The following is a 22,060-nucleotide window of genomic DNA, read 5'->3' as shown; positions in this document are numbered from 1 at the left end:
AATTACCTGAATAATCTGAACATCTGCCACAGGGTCATTTCCACAGAGGAAAGAGACAGGCCACTTTTCAAAATGGACCTCAGAGTTCCAGATGGCTTTGATCAAAATGTTCAATTCAGACACCCACCAAGCTCATCACTGGTCCAGACATAGCACTTAGCCTTCCTTAATTCTCAATAACAAGATCCTGAATATGACTACACTGTCATCAGGCCCACAACGTGTTCAGACGTGAAAGAGTCAATGAATCTTGTTTCTTACCCGCGCTCCTTGACTGAGACGTGTCCGTGGAATCTGCCTTTGTCTAAAAACAGTACAAAGAGCAATCAAAACCCGCAACAGCATCCCACAGCTAGAACCAAAACACGTATCACCTCCTAAAAGATTTCTCTAAAGGGCCCGGATTGTAGAATGGAAATGCTTAAGACAACCACATTGCAGAAATAACATGAAATATCAAACAGTTCTGGAAATTATCGAAATGCCTCTGATCTTTTTAAAAAAAACAATCTCGGGTTCTGAAATGGGTTCCTAGCACCCCTTGTTCTGTAACACATCTCTACGGTAGGCCCACGATGGGTGCTCTGGGGTTTAATTTTTGTGTATAAAGTCTTGGTTTCCATACTTCCACGAGCACACACAAACAAACCAACAACAGGAAATCCGACTGAGATTTCTCCTTACCAAAGAGGAACAGCCAAAACTTTCACCACATGAGAAGGACCAAGTCCCACGCTGGGTGCTCCTTCTGGAGGAAAAGACACATGGCCAAGATAAAAGTATAACATGTTAATAGATTTTTAAGCAGAGCTTAGAGGTACATTACTAGATTAATCACAACACTGGTTTGCGGCACACTTTTCTCATCAATCCCTCAGTGATATTATTCTCACGCGCTGACTTACTTCCACTTTTCATATGAAATAATATGATTAAAATCAGTCTACCCCTCTACAGAAAATGAACGACAATTACAATCCATCTAGACACCTCTATCAAACAGAACAAAGGCTAGATAATTGTTAAATGGGGGAAACTTTTGCAAAACGGCATGAATTTAAATTTGTGTTTTATGACACAAGTGAGCCATGTTGTACATTAATTCATGGATGTACTAACTCATTTATTTACTAACTCTAAGGATAATTTAATTATCTCTTGTTTCTCCCTAAAGAAAACACACAACAGTAGCGCCATCTGCTACCCCAAACAAACCACCATTTACTGCAAGAATCTACGCTGTCCCCGGGCATACTCCTGGACCTTTGTGAGGTGACACCAGCATCCTCTGTCCAGCATGGAAGCCATATGTGGTTTGAAATGTGATTAAGTATGCCTGAGGAGCTAAATTTTTATTTTTCATTAGTTTGACTTTAAATGTTAATAGCAAGATAGATGTAGACAGTGAGGTCTCAATGACTCTTCCGAGATGAGCCTCATTTGTTTAAATAACCTTAAAGAGTGAAGACAAGATTGATGATAGCACTTCAGATATTACATGTGCTTCCCACTGGCCCACAGTTCCCCCTTTTAACAAACGGATTGAGATACGATATTATTCCCTTATTAACTCACAAAGATATCAACGGTGTTCATGACCCCTAAGGACAATGGGCAAAACCTTTGGGGATACTAACGTCTTTCTATTCATTTATTGTTCACAAAGTCATCCAAAAATGTGTTCACATTTTTCATTTTAAGTGAAAATCAGTGACTACAAGAGGATATGTAAGGATCATATTCACACTCCAACATTCACATTTAGGCTTTTCCATGTTTCAATAACTAGTCATTTTGTTAATTACATTAAGTTGATTACTAAAATATTTTAATTCATGCATCTACCATGATTTGCCATATTGAATTACTGAATGTGCATATTTGAAATTCTATTTCTTTATTGTGCCAACATATAACTTCATTAAATTCTAATTCACTTTTAAAAGGAGACATGCATTCAGCAACTTACCCTAACCCAAAACAAAAAGCAGAAAACTATGTCTAGTTCTTCTCCCAGGGGCAGCAGCCTTAGTCTGTGTTACCCAAACTCAAACCCTGAGAAATGAACATCAATCCTTGGAATATCAGCCCCTTTCAAAACTGGATGTGCAGCCCTCTCTGAATTTATTCATGCATGGAGTTAGTTTAAACAATACAGTCTACATAAATGAACAACTAAAGACCATAAATAATTCCTTGACAGATTCCAATTCCTCTATAAGCACATTTCCCATAGACAAAAAGGACCTCAGAGTCACAGACTGGGTTTAATCAGAGTCCTTGATTCAGATGCCCCACGCGTACTCATCATTGATCCAGACTTGGTATTCTGTGCTTGCATTCATCTGCATTATTCTTATTTGTGAATTCACTGATAATAGTCACTGTCCACGAATTAGGGGGAAAGATCCTTAATATGGTATGTCTGTGAAAGGTCATATCCCACAGAGCCAGAGGCCTTTATCTCTCTGCAAAACAAACCTCAGTGTAAAAATAGGGATTAATATGTCTCCTTCTACCGTGTCAGTTTCCTATTGGTCACTGGTCCACCCTCGGGCCTAGGGGAGCTGGGGAGATAGCTCAGCGGTGCAGCGCCACCTTGGCAAGCTCAAGGTCTAGAGTAAGATTACCAGAACCAAAAAAAAGGAAAAAAAAAAAAGCAAGAAAGGTGCACCCTCGGGCCTCTTTCATTTAATATCCATATTTTAAAGATGGTACAATGCACTCCTATTTTATACCAGTGCCAAGGAGCAAGTAAGACTATATTTTCTTATCTATGCCTCTCAGTGGGTTAGCAAACCATAAGAATGGTGAGGAAGAAGTGTTGGAATTCACTGTAAGATAAAAATACAATGTCCTCTTAAAAATGCTTCACGTGGCAGAAACGCCACTCCTCTTTTTGTCCTAGGGAATTCAGTTCTGTTGAGTGGGATTAATCATAAGTATTAATTCATAAACAATTTCTAGCATTGGTCAGAGTGTGACAACTTTTGAACTTATTCCTTTAACATAACCCTGGTAATACTGCGATCCAGGCCTTCCTGGAGAGAGGACACACGCTTTCCTGTTACTTACACTGACATCTTCTCTCCTTAGAAGACAAGGTCGTCACAGGAAGATAATCATGGATACACGTAGACTGCGTTCACTCTGAGGAGCAGAAAGCAAATGTTTAAATGAGCTAAAAGAGTCTAATTTAGCTGTTTTAAACAAAACACAGGTAACAATCAATGAACTGTAAATTTTGATTTGTATTTTATTTTGAACACTTGGGAAGAGAACACTACTGTGTATTTATTAGGTTGTGTAATTTGAAAGAAAACAATATCTGCAATTTATTGTTCTAAATAACTAAATAGACACTACTTAATTTACCTGTAAAAAACAAGGAAAATTACTATAATTATTAGGGACATCTGTTTGAAAGTTTTATATACATTAGGTAAGGGCAAAATTATCATTCTGTTGGACTTTGGACAAAACTAGATAAATGAGAGATTCAGCACATGGTACACCCACTGGAGGTCTAAGCCTAACCCTTCTTACTATATTTATGAAATCACTCACTAACTGAGGCATTTAGTGGGATCACATGGGATTATTTTTCTAATGGCTTCCATCCATCAAAACAAAATCAGTACACTAAATTACTAAGAGTCTGCAGGCACCACTGGCGAGCTCTAGGAACCTGTGCCTTCCTATGGATTTCAATCATGCAACAAACCACGATCTCTAAGTCCAACAGCACGCTTTCCACCGCTGCTTTAATTGCTGGCTTTCTCAAAAGCAAATCGAGATATAAATGGATAAATTTGTTCCCTCAGTTACACTTTAGCATCTCTGAGACCCTGTACGCTGGATAAGTTACCTAAAAGGATAGCAAATGGTTTCAAATTAATGTTTCTTTTCTTTTGTCAACTAAATAGAAAGACTGTATTAATCATAAAGCTTTGTGGTATGAAATCTCATCATTATTCTATGCTCTCTCTTTTGTTTATGTATTTACTCCATCAAATACCTATTTATGTAAACACTTTTCATCAGTGGAGAGCACGTCTCAACATTTCAGCCGCAGATGATCATCAAAGAGTGCTAAGACCCTTCCCTGTCAATACCCTTGAACTAAGAGTCTCAAAATTAGTAGGAACTCATGTTTTAAGAAGCAAATACCTATGTACCTCTCATATTCTTCATCTACGGATACACTATTTATTCATGGCTAGTTTTATTATAGTAAGGTAATTCATACCCACCCCCCAAGCCAGGAAGAATAAGAACAAGACTCCGTGGGCTCATCTTCCGTGAAGGGAATACAGAATCTCTTTGCCATGGACCTCAGAGTTGCAGATGAGTTTAATCAGAGCCTTCGATTCAGAAACCCCATGCAATTCATCACTGGTTTACACCAGCCATTGTTTTTCATTTATTGATTAATTTGCCAACATACAAATAGTACACAACCCCAACCGACCAGGTCCCAAAAAGGCTTTGAATTCTAGGCTCTTGTCTGCTGATCTATACGTCATATTTTTTTAAGTGGTGCTCAAAGGTGCACATATAGATTGGTCTATGTGCCAGCTTTCCATCAAAAAAAATTTTTTTTGTTTTGTTTTGTTTTTGTTTGTTTTTTTCTTCTGGTACTGGGAATCGAACTCACGACGTTGCACTTGCCAGGCAGGCACTGTGCCACTGAGCTAAATCCCCAGCCCTTTCCATCAAAATTTACCATTACATTTTGTGTGACCCACCTCTATTTAATTCATTCATAGGCCAAAGGTGGTTCAAAAAAAAATACTGAAACTGTCATCTTCTGTTATCCTGAAAAATGCACAAAACCCTCTACACTCTTGACTGTCCCAAAAGAGCTATTAGCCAGGATTTCTGCCCATATAGGAATGATGAAAGCAACCATGCTATTCAAAAAATAGTAAAATGTCCCACTAATAATTTAATAATTTTTGTCATCTTCTAAAATCATTTCAGTTGTTTTAATTTAGATTAAACATAACACATTCCCATTCTTGGTCCATATCTGGCATGTTTTATTTATTTTATACCTGTAGTTACTACTTTGAAATCCTGCAGCTAGCACCATGAATAAACAATCCAAATGCACATCGTGAACTAAGGGACTTGCCTTTATTATATCAATGCTCCTTATTCTGAATAATCATTCTTTAACAAATGATCAAATCAGCTACCCTGCTCAGCCTGGGGAGGGAAAAAAAAAAGACTGATTTGGTTTTGTAATGAGTCAGCCGAGCAAAACTAGATACCAATAAACTTTGGCTCAAAAATGCAAGTGTTATTCATCTAGTATTGAACTTTCAGTTTTAAATAATACGATAAACAGTACTGATGACATCATCTGTCTATGAATAACACCTAGAGCAATGGCACGCATCTGCCAGGATGAGCATCTAGGAAGAAGATGGCTATTGGCTGATGCACAAGGTTTTCCTTTTCTTAATTAAAAAAATGAACAGCAAACTACAAAAAACTGTCTCAGCTACAGGTACTGAAATGCTCCATAGGACAGGATTAGAGGTTCCATCTGTTCCTTTTACTTCTAATTAATAATTGTACTTGTTATATGGCAAGTAGTAATGTTGGTAATTCATATTTTATTGTACTTCACTAATTACGCCCTAAACAGGCCTCCAGGTCTTCTTTTGTGTATATATTTATCTAAGTATTTATGTATTAATTTGCTTGAAATAATATATTCCATATCTTACCCCATAAAATCCCAAGGCTGGCTCATTGAGTGGCCCTGACTTTGGTCACATCTACAGGATATTATGCTGGCTCCAGCTCTGTACTGGACCATGAGCTACACAGAAGGCTTAATCAAAGGTGCTGGTTCAGACATCTCCACCAATACACCCCATCGATCCGGGCCTGGCTCTCCGCATCTCTGGCTACTTAAACCTTCTTACATTGATTCAGCCATTCGTGGATTCACAATAATAATTGTATAATCAATACCCTGTACTAACAGAAAACTGAGGACAAAAGGCTTTAATAGGACTAAACTCCGTTCACTGCTCTCTTTCCTGCAGAGCAAATGGACTCAGTCACTTATCACAGGAAACCTCTGCCTCACACCTGTGGGTTAATCATCCCACCGCACTTCAGGTCAGTCCCTTCTCAGGGCTGGGGCCTGCCCCAAGCTCAGAGCTCTGTAATCAGCACCCTAGAACTCCGAATGCAGCACACACTTGTTAGAACTGACATCTGCTACTTTCTGGCCTCTCCTTGGGAGGGAGGTGTGCATAAGATGCTCGCTAATGAGGGGCCATATTAAGCAACTACAGCCAAAGCAAATGGGCAGATAAATCTGCAAAATTCCCTCAACAGCTTTAGTAATGTCCTCATTAGGGTTGAGATGAATTAATCACATTTTTTTTGCTCATTGCCATAACAGGCCCATGATTGGCAGTCCTTCGTTTCATCTATTATTTAACAATTTATTGTAGTGAAATAATTTAGGGGGCACCCGTGAAGAAATGCCATTCAAACCCAGAATGTCAGCGTGGGTATGTTTACTTACAGCAGTCCGAGGCAGTGATGATCCTCATGATTAGAACATGATAAAATCAGCTATGTGTGTTCCAGAGGAACAAAAGTCTATTTTTAAAAACATGTCCTTGTTTCTTAAAACACCAAGTTATTACGACTTGAAAAAGTCCATTTGCGTCTTTCAAAAAATTAGGAGAGCTCAGAAATTTTCTTAGAATACCTGTCATAGAAAAACCGTGGATCAGCATTCCCATATTATAACATTTATCCCTAATTGGTCCACGGTTTGCTGACTTTTACAAAATAAATGAAGACATAAAATCACCTCTTTCTTTAATACAAAGACATCAGTGGCTGTCATGTCACACAGCAGCGGGCTGCAACACTGACGGGATCCACATCTGTCCATAGTCATTACCCTCAGAATAACAGACTGGTTTTTCTGTGTTTTCACAAGAATCAGCAAGTGCGAAAAGATTGTCTTAAAATTCTCATCATTAGTCTCTGCTTGTCTCACAATTATGTAGTTGTTTAGCAATTATTTGAGTAAATGTATATCAGTCAGCAATCCATTACCAGCACAAAACAATTTTATATACAAATATTAAATTCTCTTGTCATAATTGCATGACTTGACCTCTTCTCTCATTCATGCATCTTTTGTATAGGCTGATTTTATAATAAAGTAAAATCTAGAATGAGGGTGTAACTCAGGAATAGAGGGCATGTTGGGTTTGACCTCAGTATTGCATGCACACAAACGCACAGTAAAATCCATCCACAAAAGACTCGAAAGCCCAAGGACACGTTAGCATGGGCTTATTCCCCAAAGGAGGAATAATTACATGTCTTTTTGTAACAGACCTCAGAGATCCATTTGGGTTTAATCAAAATATCCTGTTTCAGATACCCCATGGTACTCATCATAGGCCGAGCACGTTTTTCCTCCTTTGTTCATGAGCTTATTCATTTATGAAGAACATTACAGTCACAAAAGTCTAAGAACAAGATTTCCCCACTGGGTTGCTCTTTGTTCCTAGACTGGTTCTCCACTCAGACCGGACCTCAGAGAATGTGTGAGATCAACTAGCAAACCTGCATTTGCCACCAGTCCTCTATGGGACCTTTTGAGTCAGTCTGCCTGTCTTAAAGATGGTTCAATGAAAAGAGAGGAGGCCACCCGCTTCCAACACTCTCTCAGGCTGTCAGAGGAGGGCTGGCCAGCCAGGATCACATCAGCAGGGAAATGTTTCAATCATTTGTGTTGGCAAATGAAAAGCAATATCAAATGTTTCTCAGCAGAAAACAATGACGAAAGCACCTCCAACTGAGATCAAACATGTTTCAGGTTCATCACCCATTCCCATCATCGGTCCGTTCTCAGAGATTTTGTGTCTTATATAGACACGGATTCCATTGAGCTCCACTCCACACACGGACAAAGCTCCCCACAGCACTTGAACTTGAGGTCTTACTTACATTATTGTCTACGTTCTTTGCCCACAGAACTAACTGCCAAGCTTTTGTTTCGTAGGACAGCTGAATAAGTCAGCCCTTATGGACATTCTGTGGAAGAAAAGCAGGCTTAACTAGATAGGAACACACACTGGACCTTTCTTCAATAATCCTGAATTTTATTTTCACTTTTCAATAACGTACGGGTCACTGCTGTAACTACCCCCAAAATAGTATCTATCATTACTACAAGTATCTGTTACATAAATACCCTATACAATTGGGTAATAGACTGCTTTTTATTTATTCATTTATTTATTTGCTTGTTTGTTTTGGTACCGGGAATTAAACTCAGGACCTTGCGCTTGCTAGGCAGGCGCTGTGCCACTGAGCTGTACCCCCGGCCCCTAGACTGCCTTTTAATTGGCTTTAGATGAATTCAATAATACACCTTTACTACACGACACATTCTCAAAGTGGTACAGGATTTACTCAATGTTGCCAAGTGTGGCGGCGCACACCTATAATCCCAGCACTCGGGAGGCTGAGGCAGGAGGATCATTGTGAGTTTGAGGCCACCCTGGGCTACAAAGTGAGCTCAAGGCCAGCCTGAACTGCATAGTGAGACCCTGTTCCAAAAAAGACAAAAAAGAAAAAAAATTCACTTGACGTCGTGTAGTTTTTGATGTGTGCTTAAATCATTTGTGTATTCTGCATTCATATAATCTAAGGTCCTTAGTCACCAAAATAGCAAGCAAGGCTTCGTGACTAAAGATTGATGAAAGCATACATGTAGTGTTTAATATATGCAAAAAGAGAAGAAGAAAACTTTGATATGATCATATAATATAGGTTTATGTTATATTTTCTTTCTTTCTTTCTTTTTTTTTTTTTTTTTGGTACTGGGATTCCAACTCAGCACCTTGGGCTTGCCAGGCAAGCACTTGTGCTAGAGCTATATCCCTGGCCCCAGCTTACATTATTTTTCATTAACATTTATCTGCACTGATCAAGAACCCTAATTTATGCCTAAATTTTCATCATTGCTACAAGAATGGCAGCTCCTCTTATTTATTTATTTATTTATTTATTTATTGGTACTGGTGATCAAACTCAGGACCTTGTGCTTGGCAGGCAGGTGCTTGTGCCACTGAGCTATATCCCTGGCTCCTCTTGTCTATTTTTGAATAACAGAGTGGATACCATACCATCTATCATCAGCTAAAAATAAGAATTACCTATCAAAAAATCTCTATATTTTAACAGCTTTAACAAAATAAAAATCATCTTAACAGATATTACTTTTGCTGAGTTTGTGTACATTTAAATCTGTCTTCGGCCGGGGATAGAGCTCGGGGTGCAGCACCTGCCTGGCAAGTACAAGGTCGTGAGTTTGATTCCCGGTACCAAAAAACATAAAAAAAAAAAAAAAAAACCTACACCTGTCTTTAAATTCCTAGTAATGACCTGTTTGATTCTAGCTCATACATTCATTTATTTACTCATTTATTTAATTGTTCATGGACAGATTTGACCATGTTTATTTTCTAAAGAATAGCTAAAATGGCTACTCAGTCAGTAATCCAGAACTGAAATAGTATTGTATGCTAGGATCTACATGTACATTCCATGTTTTTAAGAATACTAGCAGTAAAAATCCAAATTAATAATTACCATTATCTCAGAAGACAGTATCTTCATTGATCTCTAATTTTTTCTATCAAATAAGTATAAGACTTTATTGACTTATTCAATTATAGTAGACATTACTACAAAGAAACTACAAATGAGCCCTGAATAACTGCAGCACCTCTATCTATTCCTTATCCCAAACAAATGACTGACTAGAGCATTTTGGGGTTGTTAATAAAACTCAACGGAGACATCTGATCATTCTGAACTTTTCTCATATTATACAAGGTCTAAGTGTGCCTGTGATTGCTCTCACTCAATTGGATGCATACTCAACAATCCATTTCTATAAAGTTTCCCTTTAACTAAAACTGAACAAACAGTGGATGCTGTGAAATCAATTGGACAGAGGAAAATTTATCATTGAATGTGTAGATTAAAGAAAGAAAATGCACCTTAATAGGAAAGGAAGATGTGAGATTGTCTCTATTTGCCGACAACATGGTTGGACACATAAAACCCGAGATGACATCAATTAAAAAACAAAGAAAGAAGGTCCCGGGATATAGCTCAGCACAAGACCCTGAATTCAATTCCCAGTAAAGAAAGGAAGAATGAATGAAAGAAAGAAACAGAGAGAGAGAGAGAGAAAGAAGAAAAGAAAAGAAGGGAAGGAAGATGTCAAAACTGATAAACATCCAGGCATGGTGGAACACGCCTATAATCCTAGCACTTGGGAGACTGAGGCAGGAGGATCACTGTGAGTCCAAGGCCAGTCTGGGCTAAGTAAGTGAGTTCAAGGCTAGCTGAACTCCTTGTCTCGAAAGAAATGAAAGGAGAAAAAGAAAAAGGAACTGATAAACAAATTCAGTAAAATTGCAAGATGCAAAAATCAGCACAAAAATAACTAGTCATTTTATATACTGACAAAAAAGTAACAAGAAAATTATTATATTTTTAAAATCAAATAATATACCTAGCGGTAAGTGTAGATGAAAAGCCTGTATAAACTATAAAACGCTGAACAAAAAAACTGAAGACAAGCCAAAGCACTGCCATGAGCCCACAATCGCACTTACACAGCCAAAGGAACAGAAGTCAATACGGCAAAACTCTCTCCACATTCCTGCGTTCACTTAAACATTCACATTAGCCAATCTATGGAACCATCAGCAATATCCCTCCGTGAATACGTATACAGTGGGATTCTATTCAGCCTCACAAAGAGAAAGTCTACCTTTCGTGACAGTACAGACAGTACATTGTACTAAGTGAAATATGCCAGGCACAGAAAGACAAATCCCGTAGCCTCACATACGTGGAACCTAAAGACGCTGAGCTCATAGAAGTAAAGAGGAAATAATGGTGACCAGTAGCTGGGGTCAGGTCTGACGGGGACAACGCGGAGTGACTGGTCAAAGACCACCAAGATTCAGAGGGACAGGGAGAGCACACGTGGAGATCTACTGCACAGAAGTGTTGCTACACTCAACAGCAATGATGTGTGGTCTATTTCGAAATAACAACGAGAGCAAATTTCAAATACTGAGTAATGAAAATGATAGATGAGGTGAGAGACAGATTACTCAGCTAGATCTCATCATCAGCTGTGTGCATGTATCAAAGACCATGTCTTGTCAATTTAAAATAAAGTGACTTAAATAAATATCCGAGAAATCAATAGACTAGGTGCTCCTCCTGAGGAAACTACAAAGAGAAGAGCAAATCAAGTACAAAATGAGCAGAATTAAAATAACAAAAATCACAGGGGAAATCAATGAGATTGAAAATAGATCATCACGGGGCGGGGATCAAAGGGAAAAAAGCTGTTATTTGGAAAAATTCAGAGAGAAAGGTCATAAATTATTACTATCTGAAATAAGGAAGGGACATTGCTATAGATTGCATGGTATTAGAAATGTACTAAAGGAATACTAAGGATAACTCCACCCTTAAACTTGATATACCAGATGAAATGGACCGATTTTTTTTGAAAGGTACACACAGAGAACTTACACATGTAGTAAACACACATGGAGAAAGATACACATCTATTAAAGAACATGATAACTAACTACTAACCTAAGCCAGAAAGCACCAAACCCAGATGCACTCGCCAGGAAATTACCTCATATCAAGAAGAAATGAAAGCAAATCTACAATTTCTCTCAAAAATTCAAATAGAAAAATACTGACTAACCCATTCTCAAAGGCCGGCAGTACCAAATCAGTAAAAGTACAAGAGAGAAAGCTGCAGACCAGTATTTCATACGAACATATATACAAAAAGCCCCCCAAATATGCACTCATCAAATGCAACAACATGTAAGAAGAATTGTGCCCCATAATAATAAAGTATGCCCCGCAAGGTAACCGTACCTCATCTCAAGTATGCAAGTCTGATTCAAAAAATGAAAATCACTTAATTGAACACATCAACAAGAAAAACAATGCCTGTGATTATATTAGTAGATTTTGAAAAAACTTTGTGATGAAATCTAGCCCTGATTCATGGTTAGAAAAAAAAAAAGCTCAAGTAGGAAGAGAGGGATACCTGTACTTGATAAAGAACATCAAAGGCAAAAAATTATACACCCATAGCTAAAATTACACCTAAGGGAGAAACTTAAACCTTTTAAACTAAAGTCACAAACAACACAAGGGTGTTCCCTCTCACCACTGATTTTCAAAACTACATTGGAGTCCTCACTAATGCAGTAAGACAAGAAGAGGAAATAAATAAACTGATCAGAAAAAAATAAAACTTTATTCCTTGGTGCCATGTAATCTACATAGAAAAATCAAAAAAACCAACAGTCTCGTAGAGTTCTTATGTGATTGTAGAAAGGCTGCAAGAGCTCAGTTCCAGAAAACAGTGTGAATCCGATTCCTTATTACCTGGCACTTCCACAACTGAGCCAATGACTGCTCTCATTTTCTCGTTAATTTACGTATTTTTTCATTCATGCCTTGATTTTTTTCTGGTACCGGGAATCGAATTCAGGACCTTGTGCTTGCCAGGCAGGTGCTATGCTACTGAGCTATATCCCCAGTCCCCTGATTTCTCGTAAGAAAATAACTTGTATTAAGAAACCTCAAGAATACAACCTGACTCCTCCTAACTTCTGCTAGCGTTCATTTCCCACAGAAATAGCAATTCTCCTTTTTTAATGGATCTCAGAGCTACAGGGTTAAATTAAAACTCTTGTTCAGCCCCTGCAGGGCATTTATGGTGACTCTTGGCTTGAACACTTTCTTCATTTACTTGTACTATTGTTTACAAATTAGTTCACTGAATTACTAAAAATAAAATCATCTAAGAAAACTACAAACAATTACAACCGTGATGTTGCTAAAATCTATAAATCTCATAGACTGTCTTCCTTCTCCTATCTTTAAAAGTCTCGGTTGTGTTATCCTGGAACACATTAGTTCTCGTTTGTTCCTAAGATAGTCCTATCACAGTGTGATGCAAAACGCTTTGCAACTTTATTTACATATGTACTTAATTACTTCTCTACAGTAATAACATGCAGGGACAAATTTATCAAATCAGAACGTAACTGTGCGCTACACTCTTTATCCGCAGAAGTAACAGCTACAATTTTCACAACTGGAGAATAATTAAAAAGATTGTGTGGAATAAAAGCAGATTTAAGAAAATGCAGCCTACATTGAGTCATTCAAGGGAGATCTACAAGGCTGTAAAAGATTAAGCCTAAGTGTCCACTTGTGAGGCATTTTAATTAGTGGCCCACAACTGTCCTGAAACATTTTAACTGACTTATCTACCATGTACACAAGAATAAGAAATGACCATTACAAGAACCCAGGTGTGTATTCTCTACCCACATGGTAAAACATGGAATATTTTTCCTGCTAATGAGTATCACTTATACATAGTTAGATATTTAAGTAAACGTTTTTGTACTGGGAATGGAACCTGGGGAACTCTCACGGAGCTACACCCCCAAATTCACCTCCCCCTTTGGAGACAAGGTCTCACTAAGTCACTCAGTTACCCAGGCTGGGAAAGAAATTTAGGAATTGATCCCTCTGCCTCAGCCCCCTACAGTGCTGGAATTACAGGTGGACACCACCACACCTTTCAGTAGACCTGCAGTAGCAAGTTACCGCCACTAATCCATTCTAGAACAACGTTTTGTATTTACTCACTCACGGTTTCATGGATTCGTTTGTTTCACGTCGTTAGAGACAATGTGAACATCTATTTTTCAAGAGAAAACACAGTATGTCCGACCCATCAACAACACAAAATTATAGCACAATTACATACCACTAGTCCTATGAACCTGACTCAAAGTAGGAAGAGCCTAGTTTAGGGTGTTTTGATTGTTTTTTTTTTGGGGGGGGGTTGATTTTTCTCATCCCAATCCCAGTAAGGTGTGAAAGGATACATCGTACACATTGTATTTAACGCATGCTGCTTATGGAGCTGTGCTTTACCCTTGGTTCTCAACTAGGGGCAATGGTACCCCTCAGAGGCCATCTGCCTGTGTCTGAGGACAGCTTTGGTTGTCACAGCTGAGGGTGCGCGTCAAGCAGACATCTCCTGAGTGGAGGCTGGAGAAGTTACTGAACTACTTCACACAGTAAATAAATGTCAAGCCCAAAAGGTAAATAATGCTGAAGATGGGAACCACTGACTTGTTTTACCCCCTTCAAAGTAACTGGCTGCAAGATGGGTGTTGGTTTTTTGTTTTTTTGTTGTTGTTGTTGTTTTTTTTTGTCTTGTCTTTTTGAGACAGGGTCTTGCTATGCAGTTCAGGCTAAACTTGAGCTCACTTTGTAGCCCAGGCTGGCCTTGAACTTGCAATGATCCTCCTGCCTCAGCCTCCCGAGTGGTGGGATTACAGGCATGCACCACCATGCCCGGCTGGGTTTTTGGGTTTTTTTTTTTGTACCGGGAGTCGAACTCAGGACCTCATGCTTGCCAGGCAGGTGCTCGTGCCGCTGAGCTATGTCCCCAGCAAGAATGGGCGTATTTACACACACACTTACATCATCACTTTCTGGGAACCCGGAAAGTGCATCCGAAACCGGAATGATGGGACAGGGAGCGCGGGTCAGTGGCAGAGCTCATGTCTGGCGTGCACCAGGCCCTCAGGTCAATCTCAGCACAAAAGAGAAAGAGAAAAAGAAAAAACAAGGGGGAAGAGAAGGTCTGAGCAGCTGTCTAGGGGCTTACTACTTCAGACATAATCAGCTAGCACCAGCACCACCTATGTAATGGAGGATCACCACATAATTTCCTAGTATTTATCTCTCCCTGATCTTTCCCCAAGTATGAGATTTAATCAATGTGTGTGGAAATGACTGCTTTGGGATGTGTTAGTAATAATAAAAATACTACACTCTCACAATATTGGCACAGAAGGCTCCCCTGTACATTCATTCACTTAAATATCTGCTGTAAGAAAATTGACCCTAGAGGAATCACTTACCATAGTCTATTTTTTGGCAGGGGGCGGGGGGCAGGATTTGGGAAACTGAACCCAGATCCTTTGCACTGAGCTATATCTTCAGTCCTTTTTTTTTTTTTAATTTTGAGACAGGGTCTTGCCAATCGATAAGTTGGAGGCTGGGCTTGAATTTATGATCCTCCTGACTCAGCCTCCCTCTGTGCTGGGATTACAGGCATGCACCACCACACCCAGCTCACAGTGGAGCTCAGAGTTACAGGGTTTAATCAAAATCACTGACTCAGACACCCTAGAATACTCATCATTGGTCGAGGCTTAGGACACTTTTTTTTTTCCCAGCACTTGAGATTGAAGCCAAGGCCTCTGCACAGAGTTCAGACAGGGTCTCACATTGCCCAAGCAGGACTCACGCTTGCAATCCTCCTGCCTCAGCCTCCCGGAGTGCTGAGATTACAGGCATGCGCCACCACGCCCGGCTTTGACTTTTTTTCAATCTATCACTGCCCTCACTGAGTCATCAGTACTAATAAAGCCAATATATACGAAGCACAAACCTAAGAATAAGACCCTCCAATATTACTCAGACATATCTGTAGCTTATTCCCCAGAGAACTGAGAGATGGCATGTATGAAATGGATCTGAGAGTTACACACACAGAGTACTCAAGCTCCTTGCTTCGCATCAGCCTACCCTCACACTATCCCGTGGTGGTCCTTATTTTATGTAATCTTCCATATTCGAAGGTAGTGCATGTGGTAGTCAGCCTCCAAGATGGCACCCAGTGTTCCACGGCCACTGGTACCCATTGACTTGTGCTATTTCTGACCTCATGAAATCTGACAGCCTACATGACCCAAAGAATACCACAGAGGGCATGGTTCACGCCAGGTCGTAAAAGGCATCAAGGGTCTCACCTCTGCCTTAGCCCAGTTGCTCTGCAGGAATGAAGCTGTCCTGTTGTGAGGCTCCTGGAGCCGCCCTAAGGAAAGCCAGCCACGCGTGGGAGCCATGACAGACCCCCGACACGGTCAAGCTGACAGAGGCCAGCAAGCCCCCTGACGCCTGGCCTGCAAATTCACATGAGCCCCCACAGCCCTCGGTCACTGTACTCTCCTGGATCCGTGCCCCACGGAAATGGTGAGGAGGAACAGCTGCTTCTTACAGTTCTGACCACTAAGTTACGGGGAAATTTATCACACAGTAAGAGACACCTGATCCAACGCAGGCTGGTATTCCTTGTACAAATCATTTGGGACTAGAAGTGTTTCAGATTCTGGAATAGTTGATATCTCTTAGGACTCAAGCTTAAACACAAAACTCACTTATAGCTCATAGACACCTCACACACGCGGCCAGAATGTAATTTTCTGCAGTACTTTCGGTGTGCCTGTGTTTATGTGCACAGCCCGCTATGTGGGGTCAGCTGCGGAATTTCCTACTTGTGCTGCATGCTGCTGCAGTGTGAAAAATTTTCAAACTTTTCTTAAATCTTCAGATTTTGGAACCTCAGCTTTGGGGTGCCCATGGTACACAGTGACTTCCGGTGAGCCTCCCCCTTCACCGCCCCCGAGGGCCACGCCCCGCCCTCCTCCTTCCGGTCCCTTCCCACCTTCAAAGAGCCAATGGTCTAGATCTTCATCGCGCCAGAATGTTTAAATCAACAATGATGCAGAATAAATCATAACATTAAAAACCTGGAAACATGGCTAACAGCCCTCCATGGTTACAGGCAGACTTAGACTGTGCCGAGCCGGATTCATCCCAAACACGACGACCTCCCCGCACTGGTGGTCCACATACGGCACCCTTTTACTTTATGTGTATACCTGGACATGTACTGCTTCGACACAATTAATGACTGGCAAATCGCCTGAACCAAGAATACCAAACTTGGTTGCTCTCAACAACAGTATCTAAGCTCCTTACCCCGAGAGGTCAACAATAATGTCTTTGTTATTATGGAATAATTGAGCTAGCTGTGGTGGTTTTTGTTCTGCGAAGTAAAATGCGCATTTTATAAAGAATAGAACAGCACCGCCTTAACTTCTTTTAATAGACTTGAGTCATGAGGGATTAGATTAATCATAAACTTTAGCTCTGATCACATTCTCATTACTGGCTCCAGAATAACTCGACTTTTTACGCACTGATTTATTTACTGCTTAATTTTTAATATAATGAACACTTAAATCTATCACCCAGCATAGGAGAAATAAATGAAACTATTACAACTATCCATCTATATATTCCCTCATCGCATAGACACCCTAACCTCATTAATCTATTTCAGGGGACCAAATTGTTCACTGCTGAGAGCGCCCCATGATGCATTGATCCACAATTTACCCTAATTTATGCATTAACTGACTCACTTGTGATTTTTATTACTCAGAGAATCACTTGACTCCCTCCATGTTTTAGAGAAAAAAGAATAAAATCCACAGCAACCCAGGATTGACATACAATTTCCTGCAACTCCGAATATACATTTTGTCCAAAACAGGGTGAGCATGGATTTCTTTTGTCTTCCGCAAAAGTGCAGATTAATCATACCTTTGTTTCATGACAGCTGCTCTTCACCAGCTCACAACTGGCTGAGATATGAACTCATTCATGGATTTACTTAGATCAATACATCAAAATGAATAAAAGCCAAGACAATGGATGGGAACATAAGCTAATAATACCAGTATATATATATATATAGGTACATCTACCTATTTCTATATATCTATATCCATATCTGTATCTGTGTCTATATCTACAGCTATCTATATCTGCTAGTGGCTCACAGATATAATTGACATGATACTTTTTAAAAAATAATATTTAGCAACAAAATTGGATTAGTAACACTATCATATGAAAAACAGTACTCTATACTTAGTCTTTCAACCAGGCAGTTACTCAAAACATCATTTTTTACATAAATGATTTATTTCTTTTCTTAAAAAAAAAAACCTACAACCAGCTATATATCCCTGATTCAAAACAACCTGGATGTTTAAGGAACAGCTATGCCCTTTGTCCTCTATGTAAAACTAAAAGAAAAAAATCTATTTATATTATGGGATCCAGTGCTTTAGCAAACATAAGAAATAATAGTACTAGCCGGGCATGGTGGCGCACACCTGTAATCCCAGCATTCGGGAAGCTGAGGCAGGAGGATCATAGCGAGTTCAAGACCAGCCTGGCCTACAAAGCAAGCTCAAGGTCAGCCTGAACTGTAGTGAGACCCTGTCTCAAGAAGACCAAAAAAAAAAAAAAAAAGAAAAAAGAAATAATAGTGCTTATTTCACTGCAGAGATGCAAAGTCAGCCACAACTTATGCATGTCTATTTTTGCATTGGTTCATTTTTTTTTTTTTTTTTGGTTTTTCTCCGGTACCGGGAACCGAACTCACGACCTTGCGCTTGCCAGGCAGGCGCTTTTGCCGCTGAGCTAAATCCCCAGCCCCTGCATTGGTTCATTTATAGCATAATTCATGAGCATGAAGAACTCAGACCTAAATGTCTAGCTATCCTAAACTTTTGCTATAAAGCCCTTCTCCCACACAAGAAATAGAGGTTCATTTTCTTTTTCTAATAGACTTCTAAGTTAGAGTTTAATCAAAATCTTGCAATCACACATCTGAAAATACTTATTATTCTTCACTTGATCTCTCTTCTTTTATTTGTACATTGCTCATACTTTTAGTCAGTGACTCACTAAATAATTATATGATAAATTCTCATGAAGCAAAAAGCCTAACAACACCCTTGAATATTACGAGTCACAGTCTAAATGCTCGTCTCCCACACAGCTAATAGATCAGGGTACATTTTGTCATCGATGTGCATGTTTTGCATACATAAATTAACATCCGTGTTTCACACTGGATCCAGGATAGCCCTTGGCCCATGTACCCTTCTTCCTATAAACCAGGGCAAAGAATAGCCAAGGAACTTAATCTTCCTCCATAACCAGGGAGAACACTGACAATATTTTCCATCTCCATATGTGCTTTTCCTCAAGGAATGAATACCTTAAATCTTTGTCAGTGGAGAGGTACTTAACTGAATCACAATGCAAACATAAAACAGAATATGAAGCAGCCATGAACATGAATGAAACATCCTGCATCTTTTTTATTGGATTTCACTAGTGCTGAATCAGATTTATCATAAATCTCAGATGTGAGCACATCCTCGTCAATGGCTGCTGCTGGTGTTAGTTGGTTTTATTTATGAATATATCCATTTACGACTTTTAAAAATGCAGGCAACACCCATAAACCAACCTCCCAACCCAAGAACATTAAACTCTAGCTATTACTTACATAAATCTCTTCTTTCCTTATACCCACAAAGGTAGAAGCCTAGACCTTTAGCATTAGAGGATGATTAAATCAGTGGTGGTACATTTAGCTGGCGAAGTAAAACACAAATTTCCAAAAGAAAGAGCCTACAGTTAGGTTTTTGTAGTGGAAGTTTGTCTCGCAGTATTTGATAAATCAAACTTGTGTCATCTCACCTTCCCATCACTAAGCACGGGCAGTACTCCCTAATTATTGGCTTCCTTAGTTCATATTTTTAAATGGTATAACGAACACCAACATGAGGACCAGAACCATATCTACCAGCAATATCTGTCTACGTGCTCCTGTCCAAAAATTCAACAGCTAGGTGATTGATTGTAATGGACCTCACTTGGGCAAAATTGGATAAATGTGAATCTTTGTTGCATGGCATATTCTCATGAGTGATGTGTAAATTTTTCTAATTTACATGTCTGGCGATTCATTCATTTATTCATGACCATAATCTGCATGGAATAAACTAATTATCCATTTTTCTAAAGAACTGTTGCACACACATTTCAATGAGCACTTTAACCGAAGATGGAGACAACTGAAGTTCTAATAATTTATGTGGGCAACATCTGGGTATAACAAGAGTAATCGCTATCTTTGGTTTATAGGACATGTTCCTCATTGGCCCTTCTGCATAACTGATCAAGATACGAACATGTTTTTGCATCCTTTATAACAACATATCAATTGCAACAACAGTGAACGTGGGGGACTGGGACACTGAATATATGACTATCAGCCATGATGTAACCTAACCACCTTAAGTCCTATTTTGATTTCTTAAACATATTTAATCATAATCTTGGCCAGGTAATACATTCTCAATATTAGGTCCTATTTGGCTCTTTCTCAAAAAAAAATAGTGAACCAACCCACTACCTAGAATTGAAATATTCTCATTAGACCTGTCCTCACGAACTTCACCTGCATTCTAAGAGCTTAGATCCTCTTTCCTCCAGGGGAACATCAGGCAGAGCAGGACTGGTCACTGTCCTTATTCCACATCACATGTGACACCTGTCCACAGCTGGCTGTCTTTCAAGTAATCACTTGAGAAATGATCATATCCACTCAGTAACTTAAAACAATATAAGCACCTGTGATTTACAAACTTCTCACTGGAACACCAAAAATAGCACAATAGCTTTTACCTACTCCATGTCCGCAGAAATACCTCACTATATCTCCCTCGTCGCTTTTTATCATTGTTTTACATAAAACTCAGTGAACACAGCTTAATCACAACCGATGTCAAATAAGTCATTTTCTACCTTGGCCCATTCTGGCTTCTTTTCAACACTGTAGTTATGGGATCACTTGTTTATGTAAATATTCTCCCTTCTTCTTAATAAGACCCAAACTAACACCCTCTGCCCAATCCAGGATGCCAGCATGAACAGGTGGATTCACCCAGGTAGGTGCTTCTGTGAGTTTGGTATTCCTATCGCTCCAAAGAGCACATAGCAGCTTTTACTTACGTCCTGCAAGGGGACTCAGTATTTAACAAATATCTTCCTTCTAGTACTTGTGTCATGACAAACCATCACAGACGATCCACACCTAACAGTCCTTATCTTACTTGCACATTTGTTTATCCGTGTACCAATTTGTTCACTAGCTAACAAGCCCTACCTAGGGACTACTCAAGCCCAAAAGCCAAATCCCTGCTGGTCTGAATTTCTATTCTCATTCCATTCCCAGAGAAGGCAACCTGGTCTTCTTCTAATGGACTTCAGGGTAGTATTGAATCAAAACTATGAATTCATATGCTCTCCAACTATTTATAACTGACCCAGGCTCAACACTTTCCCTTCATTTCCCTGTCTATGCCTTCCTTATTCATTATTTCATGGGCACACCAGTCAAAAATATTAAGACCTACGCATCACAGAAACCCAAGAACAACTCTGCTGCAAAACGCTCTTTCCAGCTTGTTTCCCACGGAGCTGGGAGACACCGTCTCCTTGTGATCAGATGCACAGCAATGCGTAGGTAATATGGCTGCCTTCCTGTTCAGCACATCTTGCTGCTGTTGGCCTGGGCGTCACTCACTCCATTTCCTCATCCTTCAAAGAACACACAGCGGGCTACCTGCACTTCACCCCTCAGCTGGGACACGCACGGCGCCCTGCATCCTCGGTAAACACTTCCTCTGCAGCAATCAGAAAGGTACATCTTTATCCAGACCATACAGATCTCAAACTGGGTCCACTACACCTGCCTAGTACAAAGCAGTTTCTACGAAATTCGGAAAGCCATGGAGATGCAGATTTTTTTAATGGGATCTTAGTCCTCCTTTACCAGACACATCAAACAGTCCATTTCTTTCACCACATTCCCAATGTTAGCCCCCAAACTGCCGTTGTCTTATTTATGACTTTGTGATTAGTAATGTATGGCCTGTAACACAACCTTCTAAATCTAAGAAGAATAAGAACTTTGCCTGGTTCTGTCTACATAGGTAAGAACCTAGAGTTGTTCTTACAGGTTTGCCATCAAAATTGGTTTAATTTACTTTATTTCTTAACACGTTCCCACCAATCCTATGTACTTGACCCTACTTTATGAATTTATTCAATTATTCATTATGTGCTATTTACTAATGGTTTTAATGTGTTTATATCTTCATTTTTTTCAAAGCAAATCCAGAACGTT

General features: G+C 39.5%; 1 long non-coding RNA gene across 9 annotated transcripts in view; it reads right to left on the bottom strand.

The window, feature by feature from the left end:
• The window catches only part of LOC102021044, a 51,107-nt gene that overhangs the window by 14,249 nt on the left and 14,798 nt on the right, over positions 1–22,060 (bottom strand). For 6 of the 9 annotated variants that reach the window (XR_264790.2, XR_001232104.1, XR_001232103.1 and 3 more), the window contains 5 exons: positions 8,002–8,088; positions 6,554–6,742; positions 3,076–3,150; positions 685–748; positions 262–304 (listed from right to left, as the gene is read on the bottom strand). This is a non-coding gene — a long non-coding RNA (uncharacterized LOC102021044). The remainder of the gene's footprint in view (positions 1–261; positions 305–684; positions 749–3,075; positions 3,151–6,553; positions 6,743–8,001; positions 8,089–22,060) is intronic. The other 3 variants (XR_001232107.1, XR_001232108.1, XR_001232106.1) reach the window with 2 other exon arrangements.

This window comes from Chinchilla lanigera, unplaced genomic scaffold, assembly GCF_000276665.1.
Source record: "Chinchilla lanigera isolate Chin_1 unplaced genomic scaffold, ChiLan1.0 scaffold00137, whole genome shotgun sequence".
Lineage (NCBI taxonomy): Eukaryota > Metazoa > Chordata > Mammalia > Rodentia > Chinchillidae > Chinchilla > Chinchilla lanigera.
This window is presented reverse-complemented; position numbering and strand designations above follow the sequence as displayed.